Source organism: Balaenoptera ricei, chromosome 21 (assembly GCF_028023285.1).
Source record: "Balaenoptera ricei isolate mBalRic1 chromosome 21, mBalRic1.hap2, whole genome shotgun sequence".
Classification (NCBI taxonomy): Eukaryota; Metazoa; Chordata; class Mammalia; order Artiodactyla; family Balaenopteridae; genus Balaenoptera; species Balaenoptera ricei.
Window position 1 is genome coordinate 10,589,798 of NC_082659.1, and position 13,193 is coordinate 10,602,990.

Consider the following 13,193-nt stretch of genomic DNA (forward strand, 5'->3'; position numbering starts at 1 on the left):
GTGACTTGGCCTCATCTGGAAATGTCCAGCGTCAGAGGGGCCCTTTTGGTGGTGGGTCCTCTTAGCTGCCCTTCCTCAGCCATCTCTGACGGAATGACCCTGCGGAATTTCTCTTAGGAAAGCTGCTCCAAATACCCTTTAGTTGAATCATAACTGGATTTACAGCCTTTTCAATCTACCGTGGTTTAGGAGTAGATATTTTCACCAAGCAATTATTTTTCCCTTAATACTGAGCTTACTTACTAGATAAGCAAAAGAGATACTATTGATGAAATGCTCTTGCAGTGCCTCAGCTTGCATTTGTCAGCTCAGTCGATAGTTGATGCCCCAGGACCAAATAAAAAAGAGTGAAATTTTCAAGTTTTTAGAGACTATCAAACTCTGAACTGTCAGCTCCTCCTGATATAAATCTATTTTCATTTCAGTTTCTCCTGAGATACTTAGCTTCCAAACTGCCATACTGAAAGTAAAAAGGAGGATAGAAGAGGGCGTATCGATGAAACCCAGTGCAAATAATTCAAAAGCACGAATGATTATACAGTCCCTGGCCAGTGGGATGGCAAGACGCTCAGTATACTTTCGCCTTGGCAAACGAGTCCTTGTCTCTATGTTGTCATTGCCATATTTCTATATTCTATAGTAAGTTTTGCATTAAGTCGTTATGATGTTTCCATGCGTCCTTGAAAACAGAGATTTATCTTACTGGTTAATTACAGATCAATACAGGTTAGAAATCACGGGCTTGTTGCTGGGCTACAACAGTCTCTGTTCCTGCGTCACAGTCTTTTCTGATCTCTCCTCGGTCAACATGGGATAAATATGCTTCCTGTCTGGAGAGTCAGACGGGCAGCCCGAGTGAATCCCAGTGACGCTGTCTCAGTGACACGAAATCTCAAAAGGACGGTTATTCATGGTAGTTCTGTGCTATGAAGGCCCCACGAACACTGAACTAGCAAATACCTAATCACTGCTCGTAGGGGAAACACGGGTCACAACATTTTCATCAGTCAGTCCATACAGAACCTGGTTGTATGTGGGCTTCTGTTCAAAGACATCCTACTTAATACATAGTGTTGATTCATTAACGTGAAATCACCGCTAACGGCACCATAAGCCAGGCCCAGAGGAAGCTTCTCTGACACGCGTGTTTCCCTGTGAGGCCCGTCGCAGCCTTCTTGTCCTAAGGGCCGCTGGCCAGCCCTGCAGCACAGGCCTTGGGGGCCACTGTAACCAGTGACATCTCCCCAAAAAGCACAAAAATACACGAAAACTTGGCACTAAATAGACCACGAAAATAATGGTTTACAGGATGATCACCACGAGTACTGAGTTTGGCGTCGCAAATAAATGTCAGCAATTAGGCTGGTGTGGAAAAGCGGAATCTGTGAATAACGGGGGTCAACTGTAGGTAACAAGGAAGTCAAGACACTCTCATGAAGATGGCTGCAAATGTCAGGATAAACTACAGGTGTAAAAAGTATTAATGATGTTTTTCAATAATCCTTCTGGATCAAATCTACATATGATGCGTAAACCAAGACTTGGTTTGTTTCATTAGAAAAAGCAAAATGTGTCCCATTTTCTTTAATTAGTCATATGCATTGGACCTCCTAAGTGGATCTGAGGCCTTTACAAAATCCCAAAATTGGGATTCTTTCCCAGCTTTCACAGAGGTGGGAAGGGAAACCTATAGAAAGAATTCTCTTGTTATTTTCCCTCCAATCTTTGACAACTGTTCCTTTTTATCTAGTATGAAAGATTAATATCAAAATAAGTCACAAAGAAATATCACCCCCAAAATGTGAAGATCTACCATCATTCGTGATTCTGTAGCTTGTTTTTATTTTTTGTCTTTTTTTGTTGGGACTGTGTGCTCATACTAAGTTTATTTTGTATATATATGTACGTGTGTGTGTGTGTGTGTGTGTGTGTGTGTGTGTGTATCTCACCAAGTGAGTGGAAAAGTTATCCCTTACTTGAAAATGCAATTAAATACATCATTATTTCATGGTATCCAGCAAAAAGCAGCTACTTTCCAGTTACAATACTCCTTGAGTACTTTCAGAAAATGCTGATCTAATCCAACCTTTCACTATACATTTAGAGGAAATATGCTCCCAAAATTTAAATCACAACCACTAAACATTATAGAACCTACTTCCATTCCTTCATTCAGCATTTTGAGCGCTTTTTATGTTCTAGTGACTGGACTAGCTCTCAACAGGCAGAAGTGAAACCAAACATACTCTACTACACTGCAGATCTTTCAATCTCCTGGGACTTAGTATAAAATAACTTCAAATAGGGTTTTGGAATCATTTTCTATCAATTGTCTTTAAAGTGTGATTTAATAATATTCACTCATGACTCAATACTTTTATGAGAAATACAGATTATATTATCTAGGAATTTAGTTTTCCGCCAAGAAGAGTTAGTAGATCAGCAACTGATAACTGATATCAACCAAACGATGGTACAAAATCCAGTCTTGAATTCCCCACAGTGTAAGGGGAAATTTCCATCACTCTGACTTTGCTTCTGTCCTCCTCTCAGCCAGCAAGCCTCTTTCTCCAATCCATCCTCCCAGCTGTTCCAAGGCTGAGTTTCTGCGTCACTTCCTCTGGAAGCGCCCCCCCCTACAGACCCTCAGACAGGCAGCACTCCTCCCTTCTCAATGCCTGGGCGACACTCCATGGGGTTAGTTGTGCAGATGCACTAAGAACAATGCAGAGGCATCATGGTACTTATTTGTTGATTTATTTGTTGACACTAAGCTCCTTAAAGGCAGGACTGGCATATTAACGGTTCACCCATGCACAAAACAATAGCTGATTCATGTGAGCGCTTAGTGAGTGTTTCAAAATGGAATTAACGGTGATGCTATTTACAGCATCAAAAAATTGGCCTCCTAAAGTAGCGGTTAAGATGTGGGCTAAACTGTCATCCACTGGGCACGTTAGTGATCATCTTTCTACTGGAAAGTTGGGTGGAATTCCCCTCCAGCACACATTAACGCACATGTGGCCAACAGAGAGACCAGCTGGTGGAAAAATCTGATTTTCTAAAAGGGCTCAGATGTCCTCGGACACTTCCAAAGTGCTCGGGAGAGACCTCTGCTCTGAGTAACGCCCTTTCCTTCACCTGAGCACCAGGTCTGACGCCCCTCCCTCCCCCCACCTTCCCTGAGGCCCAGGAAGCCATCCTGACTTCCGGACATGTTCCGGAGCCTCCCATTTATCTGCAGAAGCAGGGGCAGCACCTCAGGCGCTATCTGCCTCCACTGGTCTCCTCCAGCCTTGGTCCCCCATGCAGCAGATTCTCCTCAAAGACCTAATTCCTGCCATTATGTCTCCTTCAGAGGAAGAGACCAGATGATGACATTTGGTTCTTCTCAGGGGTACCCTGACCACCTGGGGATGGGGCCCCCATTATTTGGTTTGAGGATGGCAGGAAGGGCAAGAGCAGGCTTTGTGGGTGTCTTGAAAGCCTCCAAAATCCCCGTTGCGGTGGCCCCGGTGGCTGGGTTGACACAGCGGCCGTGCCCTGGAACGTCAGTTGTTGGTGACTCAGGTGCGCTTCAGTGCTATTCAGTTTGTGAGTCCTCTGACTGCATCCCCACCTGGAAGGTCCTTATCCTTTACCTCGACTGTCTAAGGCACCTGACTGAAGATTCCTTCATCTCCATCAGTCCTACTGATCACAGAGCTGGAAAGCGTTCTTTCCAGGGCACCGGCCACAATGCACACCAGGTGCTTCCTGTTCACCTCATTGTCCTGCACAACAATAAACCTGAAACAGTGACCAGCTTAGATAATAAACACACACCGGTCTAGGACTCAAGTGCAAACAGCTGTCAGGCACATCCCGGGAAAGGTCTCAGTGTAATTGTATACTATGTACTATCGCAAGCAAGGAAGACATGACTTTACCCCAAATTCTCTCAGGGAAAGCACCACCTCATCCCAAGAGGGAGGTTATTTTGGTCCCTGTTGATCCTGACTCCAGGTATAACTGAGTTTTGAGGTACATGGAGAAGATCTCACCCTAAAATCTAAACCGACTCTTTGGTTGGCAGGCAGGAAAGATATTTATAAGGTGGGGAGAGGGCAACTCTAGTCTCCACACACCATCCCACAGGGGCAGTCCCAGGTACCCCAGGGAAAAAAACAGGACAGTTTTCTAAAGAACAGGGGAACTGCCTGACCTGAAGTCGGCCTTGATGTTCAAGCTGGTGTTTCTTTTTTTTTTTTTTTTTTTTTTAAATGTGTTTTTCAATATTTTTTTTTTTTTAAAGTTACATTTAGTTGCCTTGGAAATATATTTATTTATTTTATTTTATTTTTGACTGTGTTGGGTCTTCGGTTCGTGCGAGGGCTTTCTCTAGTTGCGGCAAGCGGGGGCCACTCTTCATCGCGGTGCGGGGACCACTCTTCATCGCGGTGCGCGGGCCTTTCACTATCGCGGCCCCTCCCGTTGCGGGGCACAGGCTCCAGACGCGCAGGCTCAGTAGTTGTGGCTCACGGGCCCAGCTGCTCCGTGGCATGTGGGATCTTCCCAGACCAGGGCTCGAACCCGTGTCCCCTGCATTAGCAGGCAGATTCTCAACCACTGCGCCACCAGGGAAGCCCCAAGCTGGTGTTTCTTAATTAGAGTGTATGGTAAACACGTCTAGTAGAAAACCTACACCATATCTGTGGCTCCAAAGAGACCCCAGTCAGGTGGCTTCATTAATCTGCCCAAATGCGGGAGGCGTGCAGACCTTCACTGCAATGTTATCAAATAAGCACCCAGGTTTCAATCAAGTTTTTAAAAATGCACACAGCAAAGCCCAGCCACCCTTACTGCGACTCTTGTACTGAACACGTATTTGTTCATCAGTGTGAAGCAGCCTTTGGTCGCCCTTCACACCCAGACTACATGTAGTCATTGATTTTAGCTGGATTTACACTCGGCACTGGTCCCTGGGGCCAGTGTGTTGGGAAAGTCCGTCTGTGCCGGGCTTGCCGTTACCATTTGGAAGAAGGGAAACCTAAGGCCAAGCTAAGGGAACCCAGGCTTGAGTCTGAAAGACGCTGTGGGTTTAAATCAGCAGATGCATTAATGAGATGCCTCCCCTGGTGACGTCCAGTGCCCCCACCCATCTCCTCTCTCAGCGGCATCCTTCTCACTCCCTGTAGAGACTAGAAGAGCTCAAATCCAGGGTCTTTCCAGTTCTCAGGCCGTGATGCTGTACGAAGCTGGCGGCAGATCCAGAGTCTGAGTTCAGATCCACTCCATGGGGCGGGGAGCCGACAGCATCAGAGAGAGAGCCTCAGCTAATGTGCATCGTGGGCCATGGGCAGTGGTGCAAAATCACCTTCGTTTCAAGAACAAAAAGTGCTTATTAAGGACCATCCTATATCTTCCCCCCATGCCAGCCCCCTCCTTCCCGCCCTGAACAAGACATCGGCAGAGTCTCTTGCTCTAAAAGCCTGAGCACCACTAGGCATCACCACACCTGTCACCTGCTTTGGGGACTTTAAACAAGAGTGGAGCGAGAGCCTGACACTCTCCGTGCTTGTGAAACTGGGCAAGTAGAGGCTGGGGTTCCCTGGTGACAAACACACAGGGCCAATCCCCGTGCAGGTCAGACGGGCAGCAAGACACCTCCACAGATGTAGCTGATCTCAGCCCCCCGCGGCTATTCTATTTGCCTGGACTGTGCAAGCTTCAAGTGGAAATTTAGACAATTTCCCAGAGTTTTCTTATGCCTCAGACACAGACTTGGACAGAATCATTCCATATCACTAAACAACCTGTTAGCTTGTATTTCCTTTAATGACTTCAAGGGGCAATTTGACAGGACCAAGTAAACCCGTGGGCTTCATCACGATCAGGAGTTCCTCCTGCTTCTCTGAATTGTATCAAAGCGTTTCTCTTTGGATGGGATTCGTATACAATTAGCTCAACGGTCATCCTTACCACTCAAAATGGTTTCAGGTTAAATCTAGGAGGAGATTAATTTGTTCACAGTAATGTTACAGATCTAATACATGAGAAGAGAGATTCCAGAAGATGCTGAGGGGAAAAGGCTTAAAATGAGTATTGAATGATTTAGTGCAGAGTCTCGCCGGCATTCCTCCCCTTGCCATGCATTTACGAGAGAGAAATAATATGCTGGTGAAGGGCTCCTGTGCGTTCAGGCGTACGTCTCAAGGTATAGGATGATCATCTTGCCTCTCTGGGGAAATGTGATGGTGTCATGGTCCCCATTTTGTAAAGGATAAAGGCAGCCTGATGGACAAAGTGATTTCCACGTTTCCAAGAAGCAAGGAAATCCCAGTGCTGGACCATAGCCTCCGTCCCTCAGAACCGTCGTGCAGAAGCATTTGCAACGGCGCTCACCTCTGAAACAGACATGATTGCTCGGAAATTGAGGTCACACCCGCTGAAATTGCCAGTGGATGTTCATCCTGTGAGAAGTGTCATTAAAGCAGTTAGGAGGCAGGAAAGCTGGAACGGGGCTGACACAGGCAGGATGCAGGACCTGACGGAGGAAGAGCTCGCTGTCTCTGACCCTCTACGCACCTCTTCCTCCAGGGAGAAAATGTGATCCTAATTGCCAGATAAAAGCCGTGTTTGTAAATTTTGTTTTTGAAAACAAGTGTTGAATGGTGTTGTATTGTTGATGTTGCTATTTCATTTATTTATATCACATGCATCATGCCTTTCGATTCCCCAAGAACCTTGCGAAGCAGGAAAGAAAAGTATCATCGCTCCCATCACACAATTAATGAATCTGGGTCTCAGACATGCTAAGCCCCTGGCACAGCTCCACTGTGGTGAGCAGGACCCCAGGAGGGACCCGGCCACACGAGGGCAGCATCTGTGGAGAGTCCCCTCGTGCTCCCCCAGAGGGACCACTTGCTGGGTGACTGTCCCCTGGACGACAGAGGACACTCAACGGGCAAAGGGCTGCTTGCCCCCATCTGAGCTGACGCTGGGTGGGGACACCTGAGCGTGACCGCGGCCGCCCATCCAAGTGGAGGGTGAGGGTCTGCACGGCCAGGAGATGAGGGGCGTCCTGCTCCCCAGCGCACGGTGGCCCCTGTCCCTCCCCCAGTCCCACGTGCGGGACTGAGATGCACGTGGTTGAAGTACTTGTAGTTGCAGGAGCCGCCTCGCTAGGTGCCCGGCTATGACGGCAATTCTGTGTCACCTGCACGGGGCTGAGGGAGGCCCAGAGAGCTGGGGAAACGGCATGTCTGGGCCAGGTCTGTGAGGGTGTGTCTGGAAGAGATCAGCATTTGACTCTGCAGACAGTAAATAGGATCACCCTCCCCAGTGTGGGCAGCTTTACCCGAGCCACAAGAGGGGGGAGGAAGGGAGAACTCTCTCCCTGTCTTTTCTTGAGCTGGGATGCCCATCTTCTGACTACGTCCTGGGGCCTTTGGATTTAGGCTGAATTACATCACCACCTTTGCTGGTTTCTGGTTTGCAGACAGCCTATCTCAGCGTCCATAATCACGAGAGCCGATTCTCCTAACAAATCTCCTCTTGTATCTCAGTCATCTATCTGTCTATATCTATCTGTCTCTGTCACCTATCTATCTAACCATCCATCTATCCATCCATCCATCTTATTACTTCTGTTTCTTTGGAGAACCCAAGATGCAGGCCCTTGGTGTAAAGGTGACCACAGTGAAGAGGCCAAATGGGAAACTTTGAAACTGCCCACAAGCCCTGGCCAAGATGTCAAATCAAAACCATTGTCACACCCGGGGACGGGGAGGGGAGTAGAGCTTAGGGCCCTAATTAAAGACGTAAAGGGGGGCGGGCGCACCTCTCCTGTGGACAGTCAGACCGCACGTATGTCAGGTTTTGCAGACACCATGTCTCTGTGGCCACTGCTCAGCTCTGCACCCCAGCGATGCATGAACCCCATGAGGGCTGGGCTCACACAGAGCACTGACAGAACGGATGTGGGCTCGGTGAGGTCCAGTGGGCTGTCAGGTGCGCCCGGGGAGTGCAGGGTGGTGGTCCCTGCCCCGCCCCCCTTAGCTCGCTGGGGACGGCTGTATGCAGGCCAACGTCTGTGGACCAGCCCGGGTGTCACCAGGTAGCGCCCAGCCCGAGTGCTGTTTCCACAGCAGATTCCTGAGGGCCCAGCCAGAAAGTGTGTGGCCATCGATTTGCTGAAGGCGTTCTTCCTCCTTCCAATTAGAAAAGAGGACGAAAAACAGCTGGATTCACATGGGACACACAATAATCTCCATTTAGAGTCCCGCCTCAGGGCTGGGCTTCCTCGCCCGCCCTCTCCCACATCACAGGCCAGCCCTGTCCCTGGGAAACCCGACAGGAGACACACAGGTGACTCTAAGCCTTCCAGCAGCCACATTTGAAAAAGCAAAGTGTTAAATTAATTTTCATAACATCTTTTATTTAGCCCAATACATTTAAGATATTATTTAACATGCAATCAATATAAAAATTATGAACATGGTATTTTACATCTTTCTTTTCATACTAAATCTTGAAAAACCAGGGTGTCCTTTGCCCTCAGAGCACCCCTCAGTTTGGACCAGCCTCGTGTCAAGTGCAGGATGGCCCCAGGAGGCTAGTGGCCACCACTTGGACACTGACGCTGTGGTCTAAGGGGGTCTGGACCAGCGGGGCCGCCCAGAGAACACGCGGCCCGCAGCACCGATGGCATCGTGCTGGTCACAGGGGACAGGATACACGCCCTCCGGGGGAGGGACTGACCTCCGGGCCTCAGTTTCCTCTGACAATAATTGTGACACCTCGCCGCGGGTCGTCATGGAAAGTAAATGACTTCATGTGTATAAAGTGCCGAGAACAGCGCCCGGCACATTCTAACGTTCGTAAGTTCTTTCCATCATTAACTGTGTAAAACCACAGGTTGATGAAGGAAGAAATATACTAATAAACAATTTTAAAGGGAAAAAAAAGTGAGACTCAGACACTTTCATGTAACCCGAATCTGTCTGTTGCCCTTGACACCAGAGAATGAAAAGGTGAGGTTTGTGGGTATTTTCAAACTCAGCCACATTTACCCAGCTGCACTTCCTAGTTCATGATGCTTGGGCCGAGCAGTCCCCACCGACGTGGAAATACATTTCACACCAGTCGGTAATCCCAGCGTCCCCACAGAACCACCTTCCCAGCCCCACAAACCATCTTAGGGGAAGTGGCCCCAGTGGGCCTGGCCTGTGAGTCTCCAAACAAGCGTTACCTGGAAATAGAAGATCCCAGAGGCCCCCTGGAACCTGGGAAAGCCCTGGAATCAATTACAGCGAGGGCGGGGGAGAGGGGACCCGCTCTGGTGTTTACACAGGGCAACAATTCAGCAGTGCTTTTGATTAACTGCCTAAGTAAAGACCAGGCTTAATATATTCCGGATCTAAAGTAGAAAGGAGCTCAGCCTGACAGAGGATAATAAACCAACGCGAGCCGTATAATGGGCTGTAACAGCCTTCTGAGTTCTCGGCACAGATCTGAGAGCTGGAGTCAAGTGAAAAGGAGCTTACATGTAGCGCTCAGAAGAGCCAGCCGCTGGCAGGCACTGAGGGCGGCAGAGCCGGGGTGCTGCGGCCCAGGGCACGTGGATGGGACTCTGCGGACCAGGCCTTGTCTTGGGTTTTCCGAAGAGGGTGAATGGGGAACTGATTGAAATCTCATCGTGCGTCTCCGCCGTTACACATCACTCTCAGGCTTCCCTTCCTCTGGTCCGTGCCGAGCCTTCTGGAAACTTTCACTGGTACAGTCTAAAGCCCCAGAAAGGCTCTATGTAAAGAAAACGGAGCCCCTCTCCCCACTTTTGCTGATTTCATATTAGTTAACCACATAAGAGCTTAGCAAGCATCCCACCTACTTCACTTCTGGGAGCACCGTGGTCCAGCAGCCAAGGCCACGGGTCCACGGGAATCAGACGAGTCTGAGCAGTTTTACCCTGTTGTCCATCACGGCACCCCGTCTCTGTGCCGCCCTCAGCCCTGCACCCCGGGACCCAATGCCTGCCGTCACCCTCAGGTTTCCAGATGCGGTGACTGTGGTTACCTCTGTGAAGCCTGGCCTGCAGAGTAAACCACTGCCTGCCTGCTAAGGTAGGTAATTAGAAATTTTGATATCAACACACATACCCCATCCATTCCCCATGAATGCCAGTGGATTTAGGGGTTAGAGGGAGAGAGAAAAGTCAAGCAAAAAATGCATGTAAAAATACAGCATGTGTAACATGAATCTATCCATATAAAATTGCATTTGTGCCCGTGTGGGTGCACAGAAATTTGGGGATAAATAGATAGGGCCGTCTAACGATATAATGCTAAAAGGAAAATAAACTTACTATACAATGTATATAGTATTTTGTTACACATTCAAGATTTTGTTAAAAATTTTAAAATGAATAAAACCCATCTACATGCCTATATCTGGAAAAATGCTGTGTATCTCCAGTTTGATGTCATGAGGTTTAGTTATGATTCATCACCTAATGCACCCTTCAGGAATTATTAGCATAACGATTTTTCAGAGTACAAACAAGCAAACAAAGGAGAGAAAACACAGATAATTACTAAGTTGAAAACAAAGTGCTGGGACTTCCCTGGTGGTCCAGTGGTAAAGAATCTGCCTTACAATGCAGGGGACACGGGTTCGATCTCTGGTCAGGGGAACTAAGATCCCACATGCCGCGGAGCAACTGAGCCCGCGCGCCACAACTACAGAGCTCACGCGCCTCAGCTAGAGCCCATGTACTGCAAACTACAGAGCCCATGCGCCCTGGAGCCTGTGCGCCACAGTTAGAGAGGGAAAACCCTCACGCCATAGCTAGAGAGAAGCCCGTGCACCACAACAAAGAGCCCGCGTAACGCAACTAAGACCCGACACAGGCCAAAAATAAACAAAATAAATAATAAATAAATCTTTAAAAAAAAAAAAAAGCACTATTTAAGGAGCACCTCTGTGCAAAGTTAGCTGCTGGCACCGTGACTCCAGAATGCACAGTTGTTGTATTCTGCAACTTTCATCCTTATGTTTATCCATCCCCTTTTATTTATTCTTTTCTGTCATGAATATGCATCAGTTTCTCCTCAATCACACTCAGCTTGCTTAAGTGTAGCTACTCCTTTGAGATCTACGCTCATTTTCTGAGCACCGAGCAAGGAGAATCTGCAGGAAAAATCACGCTGCATGATTCATATCATATCATATAATTCAGATTATAGCCATACAAATCACATCCATGATTCATATGCCATAATTTCAGCCAAATTTGAACAGCATCACATCTGTTATCTACAGAAATAACCATGAATTACCTCTCAAAACAATTTTTCACATTCTCAAAGGTACCACTTCTCTTCCTATTTATAGATATTTTTGCCATGAGATATTGAGGTATATGCTGGGCAGCTAGGTTGATGGAGAAAATAATTTTTTTCCTGAATTTAATTAAACAGAAATGGATTGAGTGCCTACTGTGTGCTTGACCCACACTGTGAACTGCAGGAAATACATTTGGCGTGCACAATGCTCTCTCATTAGATTGTGAGATTCTTTAGGACAGGACTTTAGACAATTGCAAATTCTCCGCTGCTCAGATTCAGAAAGGTAAAATCATCTCTCCATGTGGAGGGCAAAGGGAAGATTAAAGACAACCTGTCCGAAGTTCTCCTTTGCTGCTGGAGCTGAAGCTCTGATCACTCCACCCCTCAAATCTTGGGTACATCCCCTCTCAGCACGATGATTTCAATAGGACGCACCCATCTTGACCCTCACATCTCCTGGCCACAAGCAAGAGGGGGTGAACCTTCCTCAGGAACTGCTTTCACTGTGCCATTTCTTAACTGGAAACTTTCACTCCAGAGGCAATGGGGCATCACGAATTACCCCATCCTGGTCTTTAGGGCTCGGTCCCAGCTGTAGGAGACTGAGTTTGACAGCCCGCACCCTTGAAGGGAAGTGAAGAAAGTGGTACTCTCCCTTCCTCATCTTCCTCCCCCAAGTCCATAGCTCCAGCCAGACCTACAGGGAAAAAATCAGACAAATCCCAACTGCAGTGATTCTACAAAATACCTGACGGGTAATCCTCAAAACCAGCAAGGTCATCAAAAACAAGGACAGGCTGAGAAAGGTCATCCCCAAGAGCAGCCTAAGGAGACAGGACGACTAAATGTAGTGTGATGTCCTGGTTGGGATCCCAGGGCAGAAAAGGACAGAAGGAAACAACTATTGAAATCCCAGTACCCTGTGGAGATGAGTTAAAAGTAACTGCCGAAGTAGATCTCTTAGTTATGACAAGTGCACATGGTGTACAGGGCAAAGTTTCACCAGGTGTTGTCCCTTTCACTGGCTGCTGTGTAATCAGTCTCCTTCTGTGATGGGATTTGTGGTGTTGCCCACAATTTAGTTCTCTGATCCATTTCTTTATTCTCAGACCCATACCATATTGAGGAGATGACACTGACTTTGTAGCATATTCTCGTCAGGCAAATTCCCCCTCCCAACCTCAACAACAGTACATTTTAATTCTTTCTTGGCAAGTTTGGAGTATTTAATTTTCCAAGTTATTTCTCAAAATGCGCTGATGGGATTTTATTTTTGAATCAAATTAAACATTCAGGAATTTTGGAAGACCCCAGGCTGGCGTGGGATTCCCCCCAGGGATCCTGGACCAGAGCATGAGAGGTATCCTCCCATTCCTCCAGGCTGTCGTCACATCCCTAAGGAAAAACAGGTGTAGAGAACAAGAACTCACAGTGGTCCAAGCCATCCCTGCCACTGGTATCACCGACGAGAAACCGGAGGCTCGGAGAAGCCAGGTGCCCGCAGGCTGGCATGTGTCCCCGAGGATTCCGGCCCATGCGGGCTCCTCCCTCCTGCTCACCTGCCACGGTCACAGCACCTGCTCTGCATCCCCTGTGCTATCACCAGTGCAGGCTGGTTGGGTTAAGTGATCTCAGGGACATTCTGAGTCCCACGGAGATACTGCTCAGAGGTCACCCCGCCCAACATGAAAGCATGTGGAAAATCACAGAGAATAATAACCAGGGATAATCTCTTTACTCCAGAGGATTCAGGGATCCCACCTTCACTGCATGAATCTTGACCCACAATGGATGGCTAAGATCTCATGCTTAGCTGTTTGGGTCATATTGTTTGGTAGCCCTTTTGGGGTTCACCACTGGGTGTAT